The sequence below is a fragment of the Nyctereutes procyonoides genome, unplaced genomic scaffold (genome assembly GCF_905146905.1).
Source record: "Nyctereutes procyonoides isolate TBG_1078 unplaced genomic scaffold, NYPRO_anot_genome, whole genome shotgun sequence".
Taxonomy (NCBI): domain Eukaryota; kingdom Metazoa; phylum Chordata; class Mammalia; order Carnivora; family Canidae; genus Nyctereutes; species Nyctereutes procyonoides.
The window spans coordinates 33,266,209-33,279,216 of record NW_026575043.1 but is presented as its reverse complement, the minus strand read 5'-3'; positions in this window follow the sequence as shown (position 1 = coordinate 33,279,216).

Sequence of the window (13,008 nt, the reverse complement as noted above, 5' to 3'; positions counted from 1 at the left end):
GTAAAAATTTTAATTCTCCCAAACTGATACACAGACTTAACAGGATTTGTATCAAAATTCCTCTATGTTCCTTTTTTTTTTTTTGTAGACACAGACAAGATAATTCTTAGATTTACTTGGAAAAGCAAAGGAACTAAAATAGCTAAAATGATTTTGAAAAGAAGAGTAAGGTGAAAGGCATGAGTCTACTTGATTTCAAGACTTCTTTTCTTTTGCTACAGTAATTAAACCCATGTGGTTGGCAGTGAGATAAACAGATAGATCATCTGAGCAGAGCAGACTGTCCCAAAATAAACCCAAACGAATATGGCCAACTGGTTATTTTTGACAAAGGTATAAATAAAAGCAGTTAAATGGAAGAAGGATCGGAGGAAAGACTTTCCAATGAACGGTGCTGGAGCCTCAGACACCCACAGGCAAACAAACAAACAAAAACAACAACAACCACAAAATCTGTTTTCACACCTTATACAAAAATTCCCTCAAAATAGATCTGAGTCTTAAGTATAAACTGTAAAACTATAAAGCTTTTATAGAAATGCACAGGAGAACATCTTAAGGGTACCGTTTGAGTTTTTAAAAACTGACACCAGGGATCCCTGGGTGGCGCAGTGGTTTAGCGCCTGACTTTAGCCCAGGGCGTGATCCTGGAGACCTGGGATCGAATCCCACGTCCGGCTCCCGGTGCGTGGAGCCCGCTTTTCCCTCTGCCTATGTCTCTGCCTCTCTCTCTCTGTGTGACTATCATAAATAAATAAAAAAAAAAATTAAAAAAAAAAATAAAAACTGACACCAAAAGTACGACCCTTTAAAGGAAACACTGACATATTGGATTTCATTACAATTTTTAAAATTTTGCTCTCTGGAGTACCCTGATGAGGATTTGCACGTTGGGATGAAATGGTGGTCATCTCACTTTCTCCCAGAGATGCTGGGGTAGAAATGAAAGCATCTAGAAATGCCCTCATCCTTCTCTTTGTAGAATGTAGATGTTTCTCAGGCCGAACATTGAGCGCTGGGATGGGTCTAACCTGAGTCACTGAGATGGGGAGGTCACGGTGGGAAGGGTGAGGCTGGGGCCACTGGGTCCCAGTTGTCTCTGCTGCAATCACCCATGGGGACTCCGGTACCATCCTTTCCTACCCGTACAAGTGGGTGTGTTTCCAAGTAACCTCCTTCTCTCTTAACCAGGCCTCAGTTTTGCACTGGCAGCATTTCTAGTTTATGGGACAATAGTGATGTAGCTTTTCCCCTTGTCTTTCTTTCTTTGTTTTTTTTTTTTCAAAACATCCACTTTCTGTTTCCTCTTTTAAGAAATCTGCATTTATTTTATTAATAATGGGAGTTACCAATGATTGAGGATATACTACACACTAGATTCCTCATGATAAAGGCACCCGCCCATTCGTAATAGTGTTGTGTTTAGTGACAGCAGCGACACCTGCGGCGAGCACAGTATGACCTGTAAACTTGTCCAATCAGTACGTCGTATACCTGCATCTAATGTCACATTGTGTGTCAACTATATGTCAATGAAAAAAGACATTCCGCCCAGTGTTGTGGTTGATGCCTCCCTCACGTCTACAGGGTGAAGTATGTATGACACCCACACTGCCGGGAGCTTAGACATGCAAACATTCCAGCTGAGAGCCTTCCTAAGGTGGCTCAGGAAGTAAGGCCCTGCAGTAGCCCAGGCTTGACTGTGAGATGACCACCCCTAACCTCATGTGACTCTAAGAGGGGGTCAGGGTGGGAGGGTTCTGAGGACCCTCCTCTTTTCTTCCTTGTGGAGGGAGGCATTGTCTGCAGCATCTTGTCATAACCTCACACCCGTTCATGTGACTCTTTGGAATAATCCTGGGGCCAGCCATTTAAGGTGGTTCTTCCCAAAAGGGGTGACTCAGAGACAGAGGCCTGGTGAGGGGCATGTGAGTTTCTTGTATAATTCAAGAGAGAGAAATAAGGCAGTTGGGATGGACATGAGGAGCTGAATACAGAGATAGGAAAACAGAACTGACAAGTCTTGTACAAATCCAGGGAGAATTATATTTAAAAATTTTTTCCACTAAAGATCTAAAATACTTAGTGGTTTTTCAAACGAGAAAAGCTATATTATTTTCTCCCTATGGCAGAATGAATATATATATATTCTTATATATATTCTATATATATATTCTTGCAAGATACATCCACGAAGGCAAAAGAAACAAAAGCAAAAATGAACTATTGGGACTTCATCAAGATAAGAAGCTTTTGCACAGCAAAGGATACAGTCAACAAAACTACAAGACAACCGACAGAATGGGAGAAAGATTTGCAAATGACGTATCAGATAAAGGGCTAGTTTCCAAGATCTATAAAGAACTTCTTAAACTCAACACCAAAGAAACAAACAATCCAATCATGAAATGGGCAAAAGATAGGAACAGAAATCTCACAGAGGAAGACATAGACATGGCCAACACGCACATGAGAAAATGCTCTGCATCACTTGCCATCAGGGAAATACAAATCAAAACCACAATGAGATATCACCTCACACCAGTGAAAATGGGGAAAATTAACAAGGCAGGACCACGAATGTTGGAGAGGATGCGGAGAAAAGGGAACCCTCTTACACTGTTGGTGGGAATGTGAACTGGTGCAGCCACTCTGGAAAACTGTGTAGAGGTTCCTCAAAGAGTTAAAAATAGACCTGCCTACGACCCAGCAATTGCACTGCTGGGGATTAACCCCAAAGATACAGATGCAGTGAAACGCCAGGACACCTGCACCCCAATGTTTCTAGCAGCGATGTCTACAATAGCCAATCTGTGGAAGGAGCCTCGGTGTCCATCGAAAGATGAATGGATAAAGAAGATGTGGTTTATGTATACAATGGAATATTCCTCAGCCATTAGAAATGACAAATACCCACCATTTGCTTCGACGTGGATGGAACTGGATGGTATTATGCTGAGTGAAATGAGTCAATCGGAGGAGGACAAACATTATTTGGTCTTATTCATCTGAGGAATATAAATAATAGTGAAAGGGAATAGAAGGGAAGGGAGAAGAAATGGGTAGGAAATATCAGAAAGGGAGACAGAACATGAAAGACTCCTAACTCTGGGAAACGAACTAGGGGTGGTGGAAGGGGAGGAGGGCGGGGTGTGGGGGTGAATGGGTGGCCGGCACTGAGGGGGGCACTTGATGGGATGAGCACTAGGTGTTATTCTGCATGTTGGCAAATTGAACACCAATAAAAAATAAATTCATTATTTAAAAAAAAAGAAAATTGCACCCGGCCAAAATAAAAAATCATTGCAATGATTGATAAATGAAATGAATGAATGAAATATATATATATATATATATATATATATATATACACATATATATACATATATATACATATATATTTATAATATATATATATTTCCCTTCAAAGTACAAAACAGTGCACCTGTAAGGAGACCTCAGCCTAATCTGTCATCTTGTAGCAGCCCTTCCATGCAGCACACCTTTGTCTTGAAGAATATTGACAGCACTCAAGCAGACAGTCTCTGGGTTGTGAATAAGTTAATATTCCTTGGATGCTCCTTTACTATTAAAAAATTCAGATAAAGAAGTGCGCTTGTCAGAGCTGATTTTTAGAGTCTGGATGTATTAAAATGCTTTATTAAAATTTAGATTTGCTGTACTTTGCATTCATGAAAAAGTCCAGTTTTATCACTTGCTTCTGTGAGTGACACTGGGACCTCAAAGTACCGAGTCCCTGACCGTGTCTAGAGTCCTGAGGGCAGAGCGGGGCCTCTCGGGTGTAAGGGTAGGTTTCCCCATGACCATGCTCTTCCTCTTGTTGAGAAGAGAGCTCATTCCCTCTGCCAAACAGCAGCAGCCGAAGGGCAGATAAAAGCCTAATTTTTGCACCAGGTCCGCTCAACTGTCATTAATATCGAGGAGGTAAGTGTTGGACTCAATGCTGCGCTGGTTTCTAAACAAAGAGACGTCGGATTGTACCTTGGAGAGAAAGAGTCTGTGGCCCTGGGAGATGACAAGACAAAGAATTGACTCCTTCCCTTGAAATCCAAGAAGCACAAGGTGCTATTAAAAATGTGCACAGAAATGAAAGTCTTGCTATAATGAGAGGAACATGGAGACAAACACTGAAATTTTCTTTTTTCCCTTTCTCTGTATCACAGCCATTGGCAATCACTCCAGCATTGGCCCTTGCATCTAGATGCGGTGTGTCAACTGCTCCCCACGAATTCTGTACAAGGAGGCGGAACCTTGCTCTGGGCTCGCATTTCTCGGAGACCTTGAAAGATGGAAAAACAGAAAAGAAGAAATGCAGAAAACAGGGTGGTTTTCCCTGCCAACCTGGGGCCTGGTCTCTTTCTTGTCTCACCTGGAGCTACCCACTTGGCTGCACAGAGGCCCTACATCATCATCTGACTCTATGCCATAATCTCGTGGTGCCTCAGTTTCTTTATCTACAATTCTGTTCATGAAAGAATTCTTATGTTTTGGAAGGGAATAGGTAGAGAAATTCAGAGATTCATACGATCCAAAGGTTGTAAGAGGCTCTCAATTGAGTCTGTTTGGGACACTGACGCGTGAGTGGCTTCCTACCCCTTTATAGGAGCGTGAAACGTGGAGCCTATGAGATCAGGGAGCACTGAGCAGAGACTCGCAGGTGCTCCTCGACGGGGCACACATATGCCATTTGTCCTCTGGAAACAGGCACACAGTATTTTGTGTGTCTTGCTCAGGATCAAAACTTGTTAGAGGAAAACATCTCTAGCAATTAGTCTTTCTACAATCGAAGGAGCTGGAAGCCTTGAGATGGCTGGAAATATTCAAACAGGAATTCTGTAGGGGATTCCTTGCTGAGGAGGAGACCAGCTCTTGGGTCTGTGTGTTCGCTGTGAGTCTCTGGCTGCTTTTGGTTAATTTTCTCCAGCCCCTTTCCTAGTTACATTCTATTATGGACGATTACTAATGTCAGGAGAGCATTTTAAATGTAATTCATGTAAATTAAATTTTAAATTTTATGTGAAATTCAAAAACATTGCATCTGACAAAACTTGTAGCTCATCCCTTTGGCATCTGTGAAAGTACCAATTATAAAGGTAACAAACACGCTCATGGCTTACTATAGGAAAAGATGGTATGTAATTGAATTATTCATGCGATTTCTGTGTAGAACATGATACACAGCTTTGATTAGGGAAGACATTTGATTAGGAGACATTACCAACAGCAATGGTCAGAAGACCAGCTCTCCTGATCTTTATGCCCACGCCTGCAGACAGTTCCTTGGTGTTCAGAGCTGGTCCCTGGAGGAACCCTCCCCCCCCGCCCCTGCAGCATCTCAGCCCTGATCCCACATCACGTCCCCACTAGCACATGCATTCTTGTGTCCTGCCTAATCTGATCTTTCAAGGGCCTGTTTTATTTGAATCTTAAATAAATGTAAAATGGTATTACCAATAAAATGAACTCAACGTTAGGGGATGATCATTAGTAGGATCCTTGCAGGACTTATTAGTGTTTCAGAGGACAATGCGAACCACTGCTTTTTGAAACGGCTTGTAGCTCTCTGCTAGAATCACAGAGTGAATCTGTGCTGGGATTGTGGGTCAATGGGTTCGTTAGAAATCACCAAACGGAGATAGTTTCCATTAATTCCACTTCCCTGTTGTTGACATTTGGGAGCATCTTGAAGGAATGGATGTGGACACCACTGTGTTCCTCCCTGGTGGTCGTGGCCATGGAGCTGTTCTGAGGAGAGACAAGCATGGCATATATTCCAGACTGAACCGGGGGAGGCGTTAGGGTACATGTGTTAGCGAAGGTTCGGCATTGATCATACAGTAGACATAGGCATGGGAGGCACTTCTAAGGACCTTTAACTGTAAATTACCTACCATTTACTAGATTGGTGGTCTTGGACTGACCTTTTACTTAATCACTTCATTTCTAAAATGCAGGTGATAATTTCACCTAACCGTTGCTGTGGAGATTAAATGAGAAAGTACCTGCAAATTACGCTAAAAATTGCTTGGGTGTGATAGTAAGAGCTTGATACCTAATAGTGTTTATTGTTGTTTTTGTTTGTTAGGATCTACATAGACTGGGAGTGTGCAAAGCAACGTGGTGGGACTAGTGTCAGGCTGAGCATCAGAGAGCCTGGATTCTTTTTCTTCTTCTTTTTTTTTTTTTTTTTGAGAGCCTGGATTCTGAAGCTTTCTCTGTGACTCAGAATTTGAGTAACTTTTAGCAAATCACTTTGCTACTCTGAACTGAAAGTAAATTGTCTTCTTTATTGTTTATTATTTCTTTGTTCTTTATTTCTCCCCTGTATTATTTTGTTTGGTTTCCTGTACTCCGATTTTATCTTTTCCTGCATTGCTTATTGTTTGTTTGCCCATGTTAAAAAGATGTAAGCTGAAAAATTTCTTTCACTCTTTTTTTTGGTCAAATGTTCTTTTTCTAACAGCTGTAAAAGTCTATGATTTTGCAAAATCCATCATATCGATTGCCAAGTCAACTTGTGTATGCCTGAGTGACTTTAAATATTGAAAACTGTACCTTAGAACATCTGGAGTGAATAGGAGAAAGAAGCATAAGTTAATCAAGGTATTTGGAATAAGAGTTCTCACATGGGGGTAATGTTTTCTCATAAGAGACGTTTGTCAATGCAGAGATTGGGAATAGCTGAAGGTACTCTGCCCAGGTTTCTTTTTTTTTTTTAATTTTTAATTTTTATTTATTTATGATAGTCACAGAGAGAGAGAGAGAGAGAGAGAGAGAGAGAGAGAGAGAGAGGCAGAGACACAGGCAGAGGGAGAAGCAAGCTCCATGCACCGGGAGCCCGACGTGGGATTCGATCCCGGGTCTCCAGGATCGCGCCCTGGGCCAAAGGCAGGCGCCAAACCGCTGCGCCACCCAGGGATCCCGACTGCCCAGGTTTCTAATTAGCAGTGGCCACGGATGCTCCTCAATATCCCACAGCCCCTGGCAACCATACACTACCTAGTCCCAAACATCAATAGTACCAGAGTTGTGAAACTGTAACGTCCAGCATCCTGCACAGACTTTTCCTTAGGGCAGACTGTGTTCAGGGCACTGGATCCACAGAATTGGCTAAAATAGCATTTCTCTTCAAGGAGCTCAAGTGTTTCTGATGCATTATCATCTTCTATCATTTCTCCACAACAATATCTTTGCCTTAAAATGTGAGCAAATATTAGTTATAACCTGTACCCAGAACATGTATGAAAGGTTTCTCTACTGGAGCGACAAGATATCAGCTGGGTGGGTTTAATAGCAATAGCCTTGTATTTGTACCCGTTATGGTACAAGAAGTTTGGAAGAAAATAAAAGACAATTAATGCAACAAATTAACATGTAAGAACATTAATTCATAACATGGATTCATAAAATAATGCCATCTCTGCAAATCTACTTGAAAATGGCCATTTAAGGGATAAAATCTGAGACCAGAGAGAGAATCTGTGGGGCAGACATCAGAGTACAGTTTATCTATTTTCTCTCAAATAGAGTCAGGAACTCAGGATAGGTGTCTGTATGTACATGGGAAATGAGCCCAGGTTTTCTAACAGAACCAGATGCTGAGGGATTGTAGAACCTGAAAAACTGAGTTTTGATCTATTTTTTTGCTAAAATAAATTACAATTGGCCAAAATTATTTTTATATTCTGAGAATGTAATAAAATTTTAGCTAAGAACTGAGGACATTTCAAATTCTAAGTGGAAAAACTTTGCACAAAAGCTGTTTCTGTGACACTATCAGTGTGGGTATCACGGGAAAGGGGCACAGAAGTTACCTTGAAATGAAGCTCATGATAACTGTCTGTCTCACAGGCTGTCGAGGGGTCATTGTGAGTCTGCCCTCACACTGTAGAAGGTGGCAATGCACGGAGAGTGACACTCCTTACAAAATACCAAATAAGACGGCAGAGAGGGCCACACCAGAAGGTGACCCGGGGACCTGATGTTCTGCTGTGAGGGGCTGTAATGTTAGAGCAGAGCGCAGGGAATGGTGTGTGGAAGATCCAGAAGAAGAGGAGCACCATGCCTTGATCTCTTTAATTTACTCTTTCAAAAATATCATTTTATTGTCATGAGAACATTTAATGTGAGATATACCCTCTTAACAAAATCTTAAATGTATAGCACAGAGTTATGGGCAGTAGGCTCTGTAGGATCCCTGGAGCTTATTCATCTTCCCTAGTGGAGACATTGTGCCTGTTGATTTAGTAACTCTGCACTCCCCTTTCCCCAGGCCCTGGAAGCTTCATCTCTTGAATTTTAAATTTGCCACAGTAACAGAGTTTATGTGGAGAAACATCTGGGAAAAAGCAGAAAGTTTACAAACAAATCATATTTCTTTCTATAATTTTTTAAATACTTTGCTCATATTCGAGCACAGAGACCAGATTCACACTCCCACCTTATGCAAGTAGAAAACCGGGCAAAATACACAGAGCTGGCCCACATCCTCAGGCCAAGTGAAACAGAGCTGGGTGAGGTTTCTGCTTACTTCAGCTTAATGCCTGAGAGTGAGTTTCAGGCTACAAGGGTAGAGAGCAAAAACAGGAGCGGAGCCAGTAGGAGACACTGCTGGGGAGGAAGAAAAGGATTGACATTTGTGGGGCAGAGGGCAGGAGAGGAGGGACTGCATGGAGCACTCTGCAGACCCACAGGGCCCCTTGAGAAGTCACTGAAGCACAGGATGAAATGATTCCAACCTGAGGAGAGAAGCCACATAAAACAAGGGATTAAACTATTTGTGGACAGAGTGGAGCTCACCAGCCAGAGTGGAGACCCCAGGACACGTTTGACCTCAGCTAGCATCTTCAGAAATAGAGCGCCTTCATACTATGACTCTGTTAGCTACTAAAAGGCTACTCTGAATCCATCCTAACAAAGCTTAAAACAAGGTCCAAAAGGATCTAACTAACTTCCAGTAACTTAGCTCATGACAGAACAAAGTCCAAAGCTGTGTGAAGAAATACATAAACATCCAGGACATAACCATATAAAATTCAAAATGTCAGGCATCTAATAAAAATTGTCACATGTTCAGAAAAGCAGGTCCTTACCTCATGACAGAGAGGGTAATAGCTAATGAACAGGTATAGACCCAGGCACAACAGGGGTGGTAGATTTCATAGGCAACGATATTAAAAACAGTGATGATAAACATGCTCCCTTTGCTCAAGGTGATAGAGACAAAGTCATGCTGATGAAGAGAGAAAAAAACAAGGATGACAAAAAGACTGAGACAGGGTGTCTAGATTTATCTGAAATGAAAAAGAAAAAATAAACGAGATTAGACACTGCAGGACAAGGAATCAGTGAGCTGGAAGGCACAGTAACGGGAGTTATTCAAAGTGAGGTACGGAGAGAAAAAGGCTGAAAAGGAAAATAGAAACCACAGGTGAAGTGTTGGATGATGGCGAGACATCAAGCTGAAGGTAACTAATGTGACAGGTCGTAATCCTAGAAGAAGAGGAGGAGGAAAAATATTTGCAGAAATGAGAATTGAAAAATTTTCAAACTGGATGAAATCTATAAACTCAAAGATCCAAGAGGCTCAACAAACCACAAGCAAAATAAACACAAAGAAATAATCTCAAATATAATCAGGTGTAAACAAATTGAGGAATACTAGCAAAAAAGAGAAGATATTAAATGTGCCAGAGGAAAAAAAAATATGTTTTGTACAGAGCAACAGTAAGAATGGCTGCAAAATTTCCCATCAGAAACATCGCAGATTAGAAGACACCATGCTACATGAATTAAGCGCGCAAGAGGCTACATATAGTCCGACTTAGAAACAAGAGAAGAAGAGGATAAAGGGCAGACCTGCAGGGACCCAGCCAGTAAATGGTAATAGGCATCTGGGGAGAGTGTCAGCCAAGGGACAAAAGGACCCTCCTGTGTGCTTGAGGTCAAGCCACATGGTGGGTGCATTTGTCAAAATTCAGAGTTATGTAATTAAATGTAGTGAATAGAGCTGTTATTATGACACTTTAGAAATTTCTGCTCTGAGTGGGAGCCCAAATAAGAGGGCAGTTTGCAGGTACAGGGTCTCAACTTGGGTGTGCGACCGTTAGGAGCATCATTGCTAAGAGACTGAAGAAGCATGGCCAGAGCAGGCAGCATCGATGCTGCAAAGAGCTTCAGAAGAGTCATGACAAGTATGTAGGAAACCAAAAATAAACCCTCAGTTCCTTATTGCTTCCTATGTGTCACCACACAGTTCCTAGTCCTTGTCAATGTCAATGTGTCTTGTTACCAAGACTCTAAATTTAGAAAGCAGGGTGGGTTGATATGAGGATTCCCTGACTTCTGTGACTTCAGCGAGACTGTCCTCGATTTGCTTTAGCAGAACAACATAAAAGTTCATAGATAACCTGTGAAGATTTGGTGACTCCATATATTTGGTGACTCCTGCTTACAGTGCAATGCTCCATGTAGCTAGGTTTGTTATTGATGGAAATTGGTTTGAAATTAATTTTACAATTTTGAGCTCAGACTTGAACTTGGAGATTTTACTTTTTAGAAATTCAGGTTTCTTTCTTCTTTTCTTTTCTTTTTTCTTTTCTTTTTTTTTTTTTTTTAGAAATCTAGAAATCTGACAACCTTGTACCCGAATTTCTACATGTCAGCAATTGTCTGGAACTGCCTATATTAGTATTGTATTTATATTATTTATTTATTTATTTATATTAGGAACTGCCCTATTTAGCTGTAGCCTGTGTTCTCCAATGGTCTGTTTGCTTCCTTATGGTACAGAGTCCATGGAAGCATCTGGTTTTGAGAACCAGCCTGGTCCGCATGGCAAACAAATATATCGCTGTGAATGGTTCAGTTAGCACTTGGGAAGCTTTATTTTCCCTTTGATGCCCACATTTCCCAGATGTCTTGATCAGCTAAGTCGTAGATTCATTTTAAGTTTTCAGATACAATGCAGTCACATGAAGTTAGGTGAGAAGCACAAGAGAAGAATTAGTGGTGGACAGATGCAGAATTTTTCTTTCAAAATTTCTTTTAGGTATGATTTACAAATAAACAAATGCCCAGATTTTTCCATGTTGGTTGATGAGTTTTGACAAATGCATACATATATCCATGTACCACTCATCCCCACGAAGATGGTAAGCATCCCATCACCATGGGAAATCCCCTTCTGGTCCTTCCCAGTCATGGTCACATCTACCATTGTGCTCAGTCCACTCAGAAAACACTTCTCCTGTTTCTTTCACCATAGACTAGTTTTGCTTGTTCTAGAAACCTCACGTAAGTCGACTTACACACAGCACTGTCTTCCGTGTCTGGCTTCATTCATTCGGCATCTTCTGAGATTCATACTTCTGACTATGTGTACTAGTCCTGAGTTCCTCTCTGATGTGGACAATGACATTGCATGGTCTGACATGCCACAGATTGCTTGTGGTTGTCTCCAGTTTGGAGCTTGTATGGATTAAGTTGTTATGAACAAGTCATTTTATGGACAGATGATTTCATTTTCTGTGGGTAAAAGCACAGAAATGAAATCTCTGTATTTGACAGGAGTTATGTCTAACATTTTTTAAAAAGGCGAAGCTGTCTTTCAAACAAATTATAGCATTTTACAATCACCAACAATATAGGGCAGTTCCAACAAGTCCATGTTCTAATCAACATTTTTATTTATTTTTAATTTTTTTAAATTTTTTTTAAATTTTTTTATTTATTTATGATAGTCACAGAGAGAGAGAGAGAGGCAGAGACACAGGCAGAGGGAGAAGCAGGCTCCATGCACCGGGAGCCCGATGTGGGACTTGATCCCGGGTCTCCAGGATCGCGCCCTGGGCCAAAGGCAGGCGCCAAACCGCTGTGCCACCAGGGATCCCATAATCAACATTTTTAATATTATTAGTGTTTAGATATTTTTATTTATTTATTTATTTATTTATTTATTTATTTATTTATTTAAGATTTTATTTATTTATTTATGAGAGAGAGAGAGAGAGAGAGAGAGAGAGAGAGAAGCAGGCTCCAGGCAGGGAACCTGACGTGGACTCGATCCCAGGTCTCCAGAATCACACCCTGGGCCAAAGATGGTGCTAAACCCCTGGGCCACCAGGGCTGCCCTAGCTATTTTTTAATATCAACCAATCTAATGGGTGTTTTTCAATGTTGTTATAATTTTAATTTCCATTTCCTTCTTGATTAATGATGCACAGTATTTTTTCATGTACTTATTGCTTTTCTGTTTCTGTTGAAATGTGTATTGAACACTGTTTCACCTACTTTTTAAATTGGGTTGTTTGTATTTTTGTTATTTATGGCTAAGATTTCTTTATGTATCTTGGATATAAGTTATTCATCATATTTGTATCTGTATTTGAATAATATGTCACTTGTCACATATATGTATGTATATATCAGTGACAATAATATTGATATAAAATATAGATATGGGTATATAAGATGTATTTCTCATTCTATGGATTGCCTATTTATTTAAAAATGTCTCTCAATGAGCAGGGATTTTTAATTTTGATGGAGTGTATCCTATTTTATTCTATAATAGCCTGTGCTTTTTGTATCTTATAATTTTGCCTACCATTTAGCTAGAATAAGAAATTATTAGTTCTTTCATGAACTTTGTATTGTCCCCAAACACCCAATATCCTTCTTACCCCCAAAGTTAAGATATACTATTTTGAATTTTGTCTTAATCATGCTCTTGATTTTCTTAATATTTTATCACATATATATCTTTGAATAATATTTTTTCTGAATATTTGTGGACTTAAATAAATTTTATATTATTATATGTAAGCTGTTATGACTATATCAGCATTGTGTTTTTAGATTCACTTATGTTTGGAGTGAAGCATTGTTTCATTCCTGCTTATGGTGATATAGTACTCAATTAGATGGCTACACCACAGTTTATCAATTTTCTTGTCATTGGTCATTTTTTTCCATCTTGTAATACAA